The sequence below is a fragment of the Hemiscyllium ocellatum genome, chromosome 13, assembly GCF_020745735.1.
Source record: "Hemiscyllium ocellatum isolate sHemOce1 chromosome 13, sHemOce1.pat.X.cur, whole genome shotgun sequence".
Lineage (NCBI taxonomy): Eukaryota > Metazoa > Chordata > Chondrichthyes > Orectolobiformes > Hemiscylliidae > Hemiscyllium > Hemiscyllium ocellatum.
Window position 1 is genome coordinate 92,414,532 of NC_083413.1, and position 15,732 is coordinate 92,430,263.

General features: G+C 45.7%; 1 long non-coding RNA gene across 1 annotated transcript; it reads left to right on the top strand.

Moving 5' to 3' along the window:
- Nucleotides 1–4,974: 4,974 nt before the first annotated feature.
- Nucleotides 4,975–12,334, top strand: LOC132821645 (uncharacterized). The gene is made up of 3 exons (XR_009645344.1): nucleotides 4,975–5,109; nucleotides 6,105–6,221; nucleotides 12,210–12,334. It is a non-coding gene; the product is annotated as an uncharacterized LOC132821645 (long non-coding RNA).
- Nucleotides 12,335–15,732: the final 3,398 nt, after the last annotated feature.

A 15,732-nucleotide genomic window follows, 5' to 3' on the forward strand; every position in this document is an offset into this window, starting at 1 on the left:
AACTCTGAGGTCATTAATTATTCCTGTCTCATTGTACAGGAGCCAGATCTTGGATAGCTTGCTCCCTTGTCGGTTCCATTTCATACTGTTCAAAAAAACTATCATGGATACACTTAATTAACTCCTCAAGGCTACCCTGACTGAGCTGTTTCGACCAATTTATATGTGGATGAAAATCACCCATGGCAATAGACATACCAATTTTACAGGCTTTAGTTATTTCTTTGTTTATTGCCCATCCCAATGTGATGTTCTTATTTGGTGGCCAACACACTACACTTATCAGTGATTTTCTTGTTAGAATTTTGAAAGCACCATTCCTGTTTCTCCAAATGTACAGCAATAAAAACAACTACTTGCATTGTATGAAATCTTTCATAATGGCAAATCTCCTAAGGTGCTTCATGGATGATCAAAACATTGGTAAAGGAGAATGATTTTAAAACAGGATAGAGGAGGTTAGGGAGGCTATTCCAAAGACTTCTGCCCTTGACAGCTCCAATTGTGGAGTGATGCAGCTGGGGTGGGTTGGAAAGGGATTGTGCAAAGGGGAAATGGAGGAGCGTAAGCAGTGCAGAAGGTCTTAAGGCCTGAACACTTTAATTCCCCCTCCCAGTCCACCAAGGACATGCAGATCCTTGGACTCCTCCATCGCCAGACCATAGCAACACAACGGCTGGAGGAAGAGTGCCTCATCTTCCGCCTAGGAACCCTCTAACCACAAGGGATGAACTCAGATTTCTCCAGTTTCCTCATTTTCCCTCCCCCAACCTTGTCTCAGTCAAATCCCTCGAACTCAGCACTGCCTTCATAACCTGCAATCTTCTTTCTGACCTCTCTGCCCCCACCCTCACTCTGGCCTATCACCATCACCTTGACCTCCTTACACCTGTCGCATTTCAAGCACCCCTCCCCCAAGTCCTTCCTCCCTACCTTTTATCTTAGCCTGCTGGACACCCTCATTCCTGAAGAAGGGCTCGTGCCTGAAACATCGATTCTCCTGCTGCTTGGATGCTGCCTGACCTGCTGCGCTTTTCCAGCAACACATTTTCAGCTCTGATCTCCAGCATCTGCAGTCCTCACTTTTTCTTCCAATACTCTGCCTTCCTGTTATTCTTCACAAAGTGCATCACCTCACATTTAGCTGCATTGAACTCTATTTGCCACCCTTCAGCCCAAGTCTGCAGTTTATCCAAGTCCCCCTGCAACCTGAAACATTCTTCCACACTATCCACTACTCCACTGACTTCCGTGTCATCTGCAAATTTACTAATCCATCCACCTATGACTGTGTCTAAGACTTTTATAGAAATGACAAACAGCAGTGGTCCCAAAACAGATCCTTGTGATACACCACTAATAACTGCACTGGAGGCTAATTATTGTCCATCATCCTCCACTCGCTGCCTTCTTTCAGAAAGCTAGTTTCTAATCCAAACTGCTAAATCACACTCAATTCCGTGTCGCTGAATTTTCTCCAACAGTCTACCATGTGGAACCTTATGAAAGTATTACTGAGTCCATGTATACCACGTCAACTGTCCTACCCTCATCTACATGCTTGGTCACCATCTCAAAAAACTCAATGAGGTTTGTGAGATACGACCTGCCCTTGACAAAACCATTTTGCCAATCTGAAATCATATTGTTGTTTTCCAGATGATTACAAATATTGTCTCTTTTAATCCTTTCCAAAACCTTGCCTGTTACAGAAGTAACATTCATTGTATATAATTACCTGGGTCATCTCTACTGCCCTTCTTGATTAAGGGCATAACATTTGCAATCATCCAATCCTCTGGTACTGAACCTGTAGGCAATGACAACTCATTATCAAAGCCAAAGTCTTTGCTATCTTCTCCCTAGCTTCCCAGAGTTTCCACGCATAAATCCCATCCAGCCCAGGGACTTGTCTACTTTCAATCCTTCTAGAATTGATAACACATGTTCGTAACTAACCTTGATCCTTTCTAGTTTAACATCTTCTACCTCATTATTGTCTGAAATGTTCTCATTTTCCTGAGTGAAAACCAATGAAAAATGCTCGTTTTGCGCCTCTCCAATTTCCACAGTGTCCACACTCAACTTCCCACTTCTGCCTTTGATTGGCTCTATTCCTACCCGATCCTTTATTCCTCACATACCTATAGAAAGCTTTACGGTTCTCCTTTATTCAATTTGCTAAAGACTGCTCGTGTCCTCTCTTTGCTCTTCTTTACTCTCTAAATCCCTCCTAGCTGATCTGTACCTCTCAATTACCTCATCTGCACCATTTGTCTCATCAACACATAAGCCTCCTACTTCTTCTTAACAAGAGATGGAATGTCTGTGGTAAACCACGGTTCCCTTACCTGATCACTTCCTCCCAGCCTGACAGGGACATAACTATCAAGGACACGCCATATCTGTTCCTTAAACCAGCTGCACATTTCCATTGTCTGCATCCACGGCACTTTGCTACCTCATTCTATACATCCTAATCCTTGCTGAATTGCACTTTAGTTGCTACTGCCCCATTGATAAGTCTTCACCTGTGCCAAGTACCTATCCCTTTCCATCGCTAAACTAAACATAACTGAATTAGGATCACACTCTCCAAAGTGCTCACCTACAACTAAATCAAACACCTAGTCCAGTTCATGACCGACCACCAGATCCAATGTGGCCTCCCTTCTTGTCGGCCCTTTGACATATTGTTTCAGGAAATCCTCCTGTACACATAGGACAAAAACTGATCCATCCGATGTACTAGAGTTATAGCATTTCTCATCAATGTTGGGGAAGTTAAAGTCCCTCATAATGACCACCATTTTACTTTCACTCCTATACAGAGTAATTTTGCTAATCCTCTCTTCCCCCTCCCTGGAACTCTGCAATGGCCTATTAAAAAAATCCAAGCAGTGTGACCTCCCCTCTCCTGTTTCTAACCTCAGCCCACACTACTTCAGTAGACAAATCCTCATCAAAGGTTCTTTCAGCCACCATTATACTATCCTTGAGTAACGTAACATGCATGGACTCATTGCGGTGCTTCAAATTCGATGAGGCAGCCATACTCTCTATGACAGACAGAGTCCTTAATTTTCAGGCAGAGTATTGGGTCAATGGAGAGGTTTTTGTAGTGTAGATGTGCAGAGGGATGTTGGAGTCCATGTACATAGATGCCTGAAAGTTTCCACCCAGGTGTACAGTACTGTTAAGGCGGCATACAGTGTGTTAGGTTTCATTCGTAGATGGATTGAGTTCTGGAGCCGCAATATCATGCTGCAACTATACAAAACACTGGTGTGGCCATATTTGGAATATTGTGTGCATTTCTGGTGCCCCTATTTCGGGAAGGATGTGGAAGCAATGGAAAAAGTGCAGAGGAGATTTACCAGCATGTTGTATGGTCTGGAGGGAAGGTCTTATGAGGAAAGATTGAGAGACTTGAACGTGTTCTCATTGGCAAGAAGGCTAAGAGAGGATTTGATCGAGACATACAAGATGATCAGCGGCTTAGATAGGGTAGACAGTGAAAGTCTTTTTCCTAGGATGATGGTATCAGTGTGTATGAGGAGGCATAACTACAATTTGAGGAGTGATTGCTTTAAGACAGATGACAGAGGCAAGTTCTTTACTCAGATTGGTTATGGGGTGGAATCCACCACCTACTAATGTAGTTAACTCAGCCACATTAGTGAGATTGAAACAATCCTTTAGGTAAGCACATGGGTGATTTTGTGGTAGTGTAGGGGAACGAGCTGAGAATAGTTCACAGGTTGGCGCAACATCAAGGACCGAAGGACCTGTTCTGCGCTGTAGTGTTCTCTATTGTGCTACAAGAGATTTTGACTGTCTTAAACAGAGTGATGGATCTTGTATTGTGGGCTTACGAAGTGTCACTGATCTCTATCGAACATGTACGAGGTAGAGAATGCTGCCTAACCTGCTGCGCTTTTCCAGAAACACATTTTTCAGCTCTGATCTCCAGCATCTGCAGTCCTCACTTTCTCCATGGATGAGGTCGAGTCAGGGCAATGATAAGATGCTGCAACAGGAGGGGGACAGGGAGCTCCATACAAAACCCGACTCCTTCTCAACTATTTTCACTACAAAAACCAAGCGCCTTCCAGAAAAGCACCTCTATATCCCAGCACAACACTTTGCCCCACAATCGTGGTATCTGGCTGTGCACTAAGAGGAGCATAACAGTCTGTACTGGGACCTTGAAACGCTTGGTAAAGAGTCAAATCATCTGAGCACTGAGAGCCACACCACATTGCATGCTTTTTTTTAACTGTTTTCACTCTGTTCCTGACTTCCCTTGTTTTTCCTATTGAACCTGCTAAAAGTTGTTATTACACACACCTGCACAAGCTGTGAATTGAACCCAGGTCTCTCGGTCCAAGATTCGGGATAGTTCCATCGCGTTACAATGCATCGACTCGAACTTCCTTTGTCCCTTGCCTGCTCAGTCACGCCTGAATCAACTCTGCAACTGGGACAAAGGGGGGGAACAGGAGGACCGAGTAGCGGCCAGTCCTCCAACCAGAGTGCGTGAGGAGCGGGGCCAAAGCATTCTCTGGAGTGAACGCTTCAAGATTGGTCAGAGTGCAAACTATTTTGCAGGATTGATCTTTCTCATTACGTAGTGGAGCATTAAAACTCTCTCATAAATACTGCAGTTGAAATGTAAATCTGATAACGTACATATTTCTAATCGATTTATACAGTTCGAGTAAGAAACTTCTTTTCAAACTCCCAGAACGATTGTTAATTTACATACCTGGCCGGTATGGTTGATTTGGACCGGACTATCTATTTGCAAGCTAGACATCTCTATGATTGTAACTCAACAAAGTAATTGTTAATGACTAATATGTTAGCTGTCATTCTGTGCAGTTATGAATATTCTCTGTAAACTCACCGACAACCTCTGGCGCACGCGCAGTTTGCTTTCTACGCAGAGCATGCGCAGTGTCACATTGATCAGGACACAGAGAGAGACACGGAGCTGCTTTCTCCGGCAGCGGCTGCGATCGGCTTCAGAGAGCGGCGCTCAGAGCCGGTGTGTGGGAGCCTCGCTGGGAGAAAGGAGCGGAGAGAATTCAACAGTCCAGGAAAAAGGTTAAAAAAAACTCGAAAAAAACCCTCCAGGCCCGGGGAAGGAGGCGGCGGTCTCTGATCAGGGAAGCGGCCCAGGGTCACGGTCGCCATCTGTTTGAGGGAAGAGAGAGCGCGGGCCTCAGTGCCGCCATCTTGAGAAGGTCAAGGTGCAGGAGGGCGGGGCTATCGGGGTCTGTAGAACAATCAGAGGAAAGGGAAGACCCATTGTTACTGATGAATTCCATGAACACAGCGTCACTGGGCGGTCCCGCAGGAATCTCCTCTCTCAGTCCCTGCTGTGATGTTTCACCCCAATCACAACCAGCAGCTCTCCTCCTCTCTCAGCTCCCCTTCTGTCCTTCCTGCAGCATCTGTCCCCTGGAACATTGAGCTGCCTGTCCTGTCCCTCCCTCAGCTGTTGTTCTGTAATACCTGTGATATCCCAGTCCCATCTTAGATTACTTCACTAAGGACATCAATGCAACCGATGGATTTTTCTTAACATCAGTAATTGTTTAATACTCACTTACCTGTTTTTAATTATATCTTTTTTGAAGCATTTAATTCACATTCAATCATTTGCATTGGCAGGATTTGAACCTGTGTCCAGAGAACATTTGCTGAGTTTCTGGATAAATTGCCTCACATAATGCCACTAGGCCATCACTTCGCCTGCTCACAGGTTGCACATTCCACTGCAACATGAATCAACACCCTTTTTTTGTGCACAATTGTTTGATCCTGATCTCTGGTGATATCACTCAGTATCTCTTCGTGTGGGGTCCCTCACCGTGTGGGTCTAATTGCTGCCTCTGTCAGTGTCTCTCACTCTTGCAGCTACTCCAGCTCCTGAGCCAACAGAATTCTCCAGTCCAGAGAGTGAGGCAATACAGGCCAGGAATGGAGACTGGGATTTTCCAGATCTCTGTGGGGCTCAGTGCCGTGCCATTCTACATGTGTAACCCTCACAAGCATCAGTCTAATTTCCCATTCTGCCTATTTCTGGTCTTCTACAGGTACTGAAGGAGTTCCTGATTCAGTAGACTTGCCAACTGCTGGTTGCGAAGATGATTGGTCAGTCAGAGAGACAAAGGTCAGGGAGTTCAAGATCCTTCGATCAATCCTGTCACCAGGTAAGATCATTCACAGTGCACAGAGCAGAGAGCAATGAGAGGGGTCCAAACATCAGCTAACAGGACATGACATAGATATAGTGCTGGAGGGGGAAGCACAGTACAGACTCCCCTCGGGCTCAATCACCACCCCTACTTTAAGTTTTATTGTACTGAGACAGCATCGGGAGTTCTCAGTTTTCAATCCAGACATGTGCTGCCTTAGTGAGCACCAGGATAACAGAGGGGAATGCAGGCCTGCAATGAGAGGGTGATAATGCTGCCTGGCATCTTTCTGTTCCCTATTCCCTCTCCAATTTGTAATTATGGCTCATCTTGTGGACCAGTGTCTTCAATCATTCTAACTCCTATAACAGTTCCTATCTCTGTCATCTTCCCTCTCACCAATTTCTTGACATATTTGAAACCTTCAGTCCAGATGACCATCCATATTGCTGTAACTTGCTTCAGTCTCTACAACATGCCTTGTCTCGATAGTCTCCTCCTTCAACTACAGAAGACATTGGGTCTGTTTCTGTGCAGCATGACCTTTCAGCCGAGCTTTCCAAAATGGATTGAGTCGCATTTGCCTGTGTTTGGCCCATATCCCTTCAAATCTTCTCCTCTCCATGTACCTACCCAAGTGTCTTTACCATGTTGTAATTGTACTTGATTTCACCATTTCCTCTGGCAGTCCATTCCGTCTATGTACCATCATCTGTGGAAAATGTTGCCCCTCAGCTCCCTCTTTGAATCCTTGCTCTGTCACGTCACGTTATGCCTCTAGCTTTGGGCTCACCTACCCTTGGCTATTCACCTTACTTAGGCCCTACATTGTTTCAGAAACCTTTGTAAAGTCACGCTGTAACCTCCTCTGACCAGAAGGAATAATGACGACAATGTTACAAATATCTCCAACTCATGTGCTCAATGCTCTGGCCAGTAACGGCAAGTATGCCAAATGCTACTTTCCCCACTCTGTCCACCTGTGATGCCACTTCCAAGGAACAATGTAACTCCACCCTTTGGTCTCTCTCTGTTCGACAACACTGCCCAGGGCCCGACCATTAACTGTGTTAGTCCTCCCTGGTTTATCTGAACTAAATTCAACACCTGAACTAAACTCCATCTTTCATTCCTTGACCCATTGGCCCAGTTGGTTACCATCCCTTCCGATAACTATTTTCCCTGCCCACTCTTCCAGTAATCTTGGTATCCACAAACATTATAACAGGGACTGCTATATTTACACTCAAAACGTTTATGTAAATGATGAACAGCAGTGGACCCAGCACCAATCCTTACAGCACACTGCTGGTCAGAGGCCTCCAGTCTAAAGAACAACCCTCTCCCACCACCATCTCTCTTCCCACTGTCATCCCATTGTGTATCCAGTTTGCTAACTCTCCCTGATCCCTTGTGACCTACCTTACTGAACAATGTATCATGCTACACCATGACCAAGGGTTTGCTGAAGTCAGAAACAATGTCTGTTGCTCTGCCTTCATCTGTCTTCTTAGTCACATCTTGAACAAACTGAAGTCAAGTTTGTGGGACATGTTTTCCCACGCAAAAAGCCATGCTGGCTGTCCGTAATCAGTCCTTATCTTTCCAAATGCCATGTAAGTCCTACTTCTCAGAATCACATCCAACAACTGACCCACCCTGATGTCTCGCTCATCTCTCTGTAGTTCCCCTGGCTTCCTCTTTCAGCCTTTCTGAATTAATGAGACAACATTATACTCATAGTCAGAGAGTCATACTGCACTGTTCAGTTAATGAAAACTATACTCTAAAACGGATCTCGTCCCACCTACCTGTTCCTGGATCATATCACTTCAAACCTTTTCTATTCCTGTCCTGATCCAAATGTCTTTAAACATTGTAATTGTCCACACATTCACCCCTTCCTTGGGAAGTTCATTCCACATTCAACCCACCCTCTGTGTAACAATGCGCCCCTCATGTCTTTGTTTTTTGAATGTCTCTCCTCTAAACTTAAAAATGTAGTGCCTTGTCTTGAAACTTCTCTGTGGGAAAAGACAACTCCCATTAACTCTATCCATCCCCCTCATTATTTTATAAACTTCTATAAGGTCATCTGTCAACATTCAGGTTTCAACGAATAAATACCAGCCTATCCAGTCTGTCTTTATAATTGAAACCTTCCGTGCCCAGCCACATCCCAGTAAATCTTCTCTGACCCTCTCCAGCTCAATAATATCCTTCCTATAACTGGGTGACCACAACTGGACACAGGATTCTGGAAGAGGCCTCATCAATGGCCTGTATAATCTCAATGTGACATCCCAACTCCTATATCCAAAGGACTGAGCAATGAAAGCAAGTGTGGCAAGCACTTTTTCTTAACCATCCTGTCTCTCCATGTTGCAAACTTCAAAGAATTATGAACCTGTACCCCAAGTTCTACAACACGTCTGAAGGTCCTACCATTGATTGTATAAGTCCTGCCCGTGTTTGTTTATCAAATGCATTTATTCAGATTGAACTCCATTTAAAGTGTTTCAGCCATTCATACATTTCATCAGGATCCCTTTTTAATCTTAGAAAACCTTCTTCACTGTCCACAATGCCACCCTCCAGTCTACCTGTCTATCACACATAGCTCCCTATGGTACAAATATCTCTGCAAGGTGCCCTACAATTTCTTCACCAGCTTCCCACAATGTCCTGAGGTGCATTTGATCAGGGTCTGGGGATTTATTTACCTTTTTGTTTTAAAACCTCCAGCACCTCCTCTTGTCTAATGTGGACTCATTTCAAGTCATTGAGTCATAGAGATGTACAGCATGGAAACAGATCCTTCGGACCAATGACGTATCTAGACACATTTGCCAGAATTTTGCCAATATCCCTCTCAACCCTTCCTATTCATACACCCATCCACATGCCTTTTAAATGTATTTCCATCAGCCTCCACTATTTCCTCGGGCAGCTTATTCCATACAATCTGCAGGAACCAGTTGTCCTTTTGGTCCCTTTGAAACGTTACCCTCGCACTTTAAAACTAGCCCTGTCTGTTTGGAATCCTCCAGCCCTTGGGAAAAGACTTTCTCTATTGCCCCTATCGATGACCATCATGATTTTAAACAGGTTTATCAGGTAACTCCTCAGCCTCCCATGTTCAAGTGAAAACAACCCCAGCCTATTCAGCTTTTCCCCATAGTGCAAACTCTCCAACCCTGACAACATCCTTGGTCATTTTTTCTGAACCCTTTCATGTTCCACAACATCCTTCCGATGGCCTTGAGACCAGGATTGCACACAGTATTCCAATAGTAGTCAGGCCAAACAGTGTTTAGTTCCCTGAGCGCCCCAGTCTTTATTCACAGTAAGTTTCAAAGTGAAATATTTGTTTTGGATCTTGTAGTTTCACACATCGTTGGCTTCATTGATCATTGAGGATACTGGTTTTGTCCCTAGCTCTTCTTTTGCTCTTGATACACTTCTGGAATCTCTTTGGATTCTCCTTAACTTTCTCTGCCAAAGCTATCTCCTGCCCTCTTTTTGCATTCCTGATTTCCATCCTAAGCATATTTCTACAGACCCGATGCTCCTGAAGGGATTCCCTTGAGTCAGCCAGTTATGTGGCCCCAAACTTTCTTGGCCAGAGCCTCGAAATTCAGCCAGTGTTTCCTAATTCTGTCAGCATTGAGCTGCACACTAACAGGAACACGCTGACGCCGAACGCTCCTTTTATCTCGGTTTTAAAATATTCCTACTTGCCAGACTTCCCTTTACCTGCAAATAGCCTCCCCAGATCTACTTTAAAAATTCCTGTCTAATACTATCCTGCTCCATTGTATAACTTGAACTTGTGGACCAGGCCTGTACTTTTCCATTGCTATTTTCAAACTAATACAATTGTGGTGACTTTCCGAAGGGCTCCCCCACTAACACCTCAGCACCGTTCCCTACCTTGTTTCCCAAGGGGAGGTCAGGTTTAGCCCCATTCTCCAGTTGGGCCATTTACATAATGACTGTCTACCTGTGCTGACACCTTCAGACATCCAGGGACTTGCCCACCAAGGTCCCTGTGTTCCTCAGTACTCCAGGACGACCTACCATTCATGATGTATATCATTTGCTTATTAGACTTCCCACAGTGCATTACCTCACAGTGATCAGAAGTAAACTCCATCTGCCATTACTCTGCTCAATTTATCATCTGATCAGTATCAGACTGCAGCCTGAGACCATGCTCCTCACTGTGGACAACACCCTCACCTTTCATGCCATCTGTAAACCTACTCATGATTCCTTCTGCTTTCACATCCAAGATATTAATGAACATAATAACCAGCAATGGTTCCTATACAGATCCCTGTGGTACATCCGCTGGACAAAGGCTTCCAATCATAAAAACAACCCTCCACCAATTGCGGATCCAATTTTCCAACTTGCCTTGGATCCCATGGGCTCTTCCCTTTTGGACCAGCCTTCCATGTGGGACCTTGTCAAAGACCTTAATAAACTCCATGTAACCCACATCATCTGCACTGCCCTCATCAATATCAGAGGACAGTCCTCTACCAAATCCACAGACAATCCCTAAGGTATTCCTGTCCTTTTGAATGTTGATTCATTGTGTCCCTCTGAATTGTTTCCAATAATTTCCCTCCCCCTGCTGTCAGACTGTCTGCTCTGTAATTACCTGGCCTATCCCTCCTGCCCTTCATGAGTAAAGGAACCACATTAGCGATCAGCACTTCATCTGTGGCCAGCACAGTATTAAATATATCCGCCAGGGCCCCAGCAATCTGTTCCATTACCTCCAAGAGCAGCCTGAGATATATTTTATTGTTACTGGGTATTTCTCAATCTTTCTGCCTGTGAAAACATTTAACGCCTCCTCCTCATTGATCTTAATATGTTCCAGAACCTCACCATCCCCGACTACAATGCCTTTCTCCTGTGTGAATACAGATGGGGAGTATTCATTGAAGGCCTCACCTTCTTCCTCTGGCTCCATGCACAGATTGTCCCTTTGGTTTCTAACAGGCCCCACTACTTAGTTGGGGATCCTCTTATTCTAACTCTAATTATTACATACCTTGTGGCTTTTCTTAAACATTATTTACTAAGGATATTTTGTGACAGTTGTTTGCCTGTTCATTTTTAAGGACCACCACCACCACCACTGCCACCCCCAGCATCCACACCACCCCCACCTCCCTGCCCCACACACTGTAGAATTTTCAATGGCTTTGTCTGTTTTTATTGCACTGTATTTTCTTTATCACACTCACAATATCGTTTGATGAGTATTCCCTAGATGTGCTGTTTGAGCCATTCACACCTCGCGAAACACATTTGATCTGAATTCTCACTGCATCACATTAAACATCTCCCGTGTTTCAAATAGAGACTCCAACAACTGTGGTTCCTTGCAGTCGAGGCTTGCCAGTCTAATGATAACGTAGAGTGACAGTGATAATCTAATGATAAATGGCCTCTCCAAGTTTAGATACTTAGCTTCTGAATTACCCTTGTCTCTTTCCATAATGTCTTTGAAGCCAACAGTTATGGTCTCTGCGCTCAAAAAAGCTCCATATATCCTCATCTCTATCATCTTGTCCAGAACCTGCAGCCCACCCTGTTTCTAACATTCTCGAGTCCTTACCAACCTCCCCATCTGTGCATCTCCCTCCAACCTCTAGAGCACATGATATCACTGTAACCTTCTCCTGTCCCCACAGCACTCATGCATTCACATATTTACAATGCTGGGTTTTGAACATTGGCTGAGTGTCTGGATAAATAGCACAGCGAAAATACCACCAGGCCATCACTTTGCCTTCTCCCAGGTTTACCATTCCTGTGCACTGACACCAGCGGCAAAATGAATCAAAACCCCTTCTTCCTACACAATGGTTTGCTCCTGAAATCTTCCTGCACTCTGCCGATATCACTCAGTATCTCTCCATTTGGTATCCCTCACTGTGAGGGTCTAATTGCTGCCTCTGTCAGTGTCTCTCACTCTTGCAGCTACTCCAGATCCTGAGCCAACAGAATCCTCCTCTCCAGAGAGATGAAGCAGGACAGGCCAGGGATGGAGACTAGGATTTTCCAGGTCAGTATGGCAGTTATTACCATTCTGCATGTGTTTCCTTCACCCTAATTTCAGAGTCTGTCAATTTCTCTGTCTCCTGTAGGTATTTAGGAAGTTCCTGACTCAATAGACTTCCCAATTGCTGGGTGTCTCATCCATCACCTCATTGAAGATGGTTGGTCAGCCAGAGAGACAAAGGGAAGAGAGATCTTGAGTATTCAATAAATCCTGCAGTGAGGTAAGATCACTCACAGTGCACAGAGCAGGGAGCAATGAGATGTCTCCAAACATCAGCTAACAAGACATGACACAGATACAGTGCTGGAGGGGGAGCACAGTGCAGACACACCCCAGACTCAATCACCACCCCCACTGTAAGTTTTGTTGCACTGAGGCAGCATCGAGAGTTCCCAGTTTTCAATCCAGGCCTATGCTGTCTTGGTGAGCATCTGGACAACAGAGGGGAAAGCAGGCCTCCCACAAGAGGGTTGAAATGCTGACTGGGATCTCTCTGTTTTTGTATTTCCCCAACACTGTATCTATGGCATGTCTTGTGGACCAGTATCCTCAATAAGTTTTAACTCCTGTAACAGCTCTTAGCTCTGTTGCCTCCTCCCCTCTCTACAGTCCCTCCCCATAATTGAAACTTACTGTATTTCAGACTACCATCCCTATCTCTGTAACTTGCTTCAGTCTCAACAACCTGCCTTGTCTCGATTGTCTCCTCCTCCAATAACTGGAGACACAGAGTCAGGCAGCATGGAATCAGACCCTTCAGCCCAACCTGTCAATGCTGACCAGGTTTCCATAACTGAACGAGTCAGATTTGACTTCATTTGGCCCATGTCTCTTCAAACCGTCTACTCTCTGTGTACCTGCCCAAATGTCTATTCCATGTTGTAATTGTACTTGTTTCTACCACTTTCTCTGGCAGTCTGTTCTGTCTGTGCACCATCCTCTGTGGATAATGTTGTCCCTCAGCTCCCACTTTAAATCTTTGCTGTGTCACCTTCTGTTTATACCCTCTAGTTTGGGACTCACCTACCCTTGGCTATTCATCTTCCTTGGGGCTCGCATGGTTTTACAAATCTTTTGTAAGGTTACCCGTGGCCTCATATGTCCAAGAGAAATATTAAGGGCAATATTACAAATAGCTCCAATTCATTTACTCAATCCTCTGTCCAACGTATGTAACAAAGTGCTGGCCAGTAACGGCAAGTGTGCCAAATGCCGCTTCCCCCACCCTGTCCTCCTGTGATGTCACTTCCCAGGAACCATGTAACTGCAGCCCTTGGTCTCTCTCTGTTTGACAACACTGCCCAGGGCCCGACCATTAACTCTGTTAGTCCTCCCTGGTTTGTCTTAACTAAATCCAACACCTGAATTCAACTCCATTTTTCATTCCTTAGCCAATTGGCCCAGTTGATCAAGATCTCCAATGATAACTTTATTTACTGTACAGGAGACCACAAACTTTGGTATCCACAAACATAACAACCGTGGCTCATATATTTTCACCCAAATCATCTGTGTAAATGATGCCCAAAAGTGGCCCCAGCACCAATCCTTACAGTACACAGCTGGTCAGAGGCCTCCAGTCTGAACAACAACCCTCTGCCTCGTCCTATCAAACCCATTGTGTATCCAGTTGGCTCGCTCTGCCTGATCCCATGTGATCTAACCTTACCAACCAGTGTATCCTGCTCAACACTGTCAAAGGCCTTGCTGAAGTCAGAAACACGTCTATTGCTCTGCTTCCATCCAGTTTCTTGGTCACATCTTCAAACTCAGGCAGGTTTGTGAGACATGTTTTCCCACGCACAAACCCACTCTTACTGTCTGTAATCAGTTCTTGTCTTTCTAAATGCATGTATATCCTATGTCTCAGAATGATCTCCAACACCTTTCCTATTCCTGTACTAATATTTTAAGCATTGTAATTGTACACCCTTCCTTGGGAATTTCATTCCACACACAAAACACACTCTGTAACAGTTTGCTCCTCATGTTTTTTGATTTTAAATCTCTCCCTTCTAACCTTAAGAAATGTAGCCCCTCGTCCTAAAACAACCTGCTGTTGAGACAATACGGTCACATTAACTCTATCTATACCCCTCATTATTTTATAGACTTCTGTACGCTCACCTCTCAACCTCCAGGCTCAAGTGAAAAATGTCCCAGCCTTTACAGCCTTCCTTTATAACTGAAACCTTCTATGCCCATCACCATCCCAGTAAATATGATCTGAACACAGACATCTATTATAAACCGACTGACTCCCACAGCTACCTGGACTACACCTCCTCCCACCCTGCCCCCTGCAAAAACGCCATCCCATATTCCCAATTCCTTCGTCTCCGCCGCATCTCCCAGGAGGACCAGTTCCAACACCGCACAGCCCAGATGGCCTCCTTCTTCAAGGACCGCAGATTCCCCCCAGACGTGATCGACGATGCCCTCCACCGCATCTCCTCCACTTCCCGCTCCTCCACCCTTGAGCCCCGCTCCTCCAACCGCCACCAAGACAGAACCCCACTGGTTCTCACCTACCACCCCACCAACCTCCGCATACAACGTATCATCCGCCGTCATTTCCGCCACCTCCAAACGGACCCCACCACCAAGGATATATTTCCCTCCCTCCCCTATCAGCGTTCCGCAAGGACCACTCCCTTCGTGACTCCCTCGTCAGATCCACACCCCCCACCAACCCAACCTCCACCCCCGACACCTTCCCCTGCAACCGCAGGAAATGTTAAACTTGCGCCCACACCTCCACACTCACTTCCCTCCAAGGCCCCAAGGGATCCTTCCATATCCGCCACAAGTTCACCTGTACCTCCACACACATCATCTATTGCATCCGCTGCACCCGATGTGGCCTCCTCTATATTGGTGAGAAAGGCCGCTTACTTGCGGAACGCTTCAGAGAACACCTCAGGGACGCCCGGACCAACCAACCCAACCACCCCGTGGCTCAACACTTTAACTCTCCCTCCCACTCCACCGAGGACATGCAGGTCCTTGGACTCCTCCACCGGCAGAACATAACAACACGAGGGCTGGAGGAGGAGCGCCTCATCTTCCGCCTGGGAACCCTTCAACCACAAGGTATGAATTCAGATTTCTCCAGTTTCCTCATTTCCCCTCCCCCCACCTTGTCTCAGTCGGTTCCCTCAACTCAGCACCGCCCTCCTAACCTGCAATCCTCTTCCTGACCTCTCCGCCCCCACCCCACTCCGGCCTATCACCCTCACCTTGACCTCCTTCCACCTATCCCACCTCCATCGCCCCTCCCCCAAGTCCCTCCTCTCTACCTTTTATCTTAGCCTGCTTGGCTACTCTCTCTCATTCCTGATGAAGGGCTTATGCTCGAAACGTCGAATTCTCTATTCCTGAGATGCTGCCTAACCTGCTGTGCTTTGACCAGCAACACATTTTCAGCTGTGATCTCCAGCA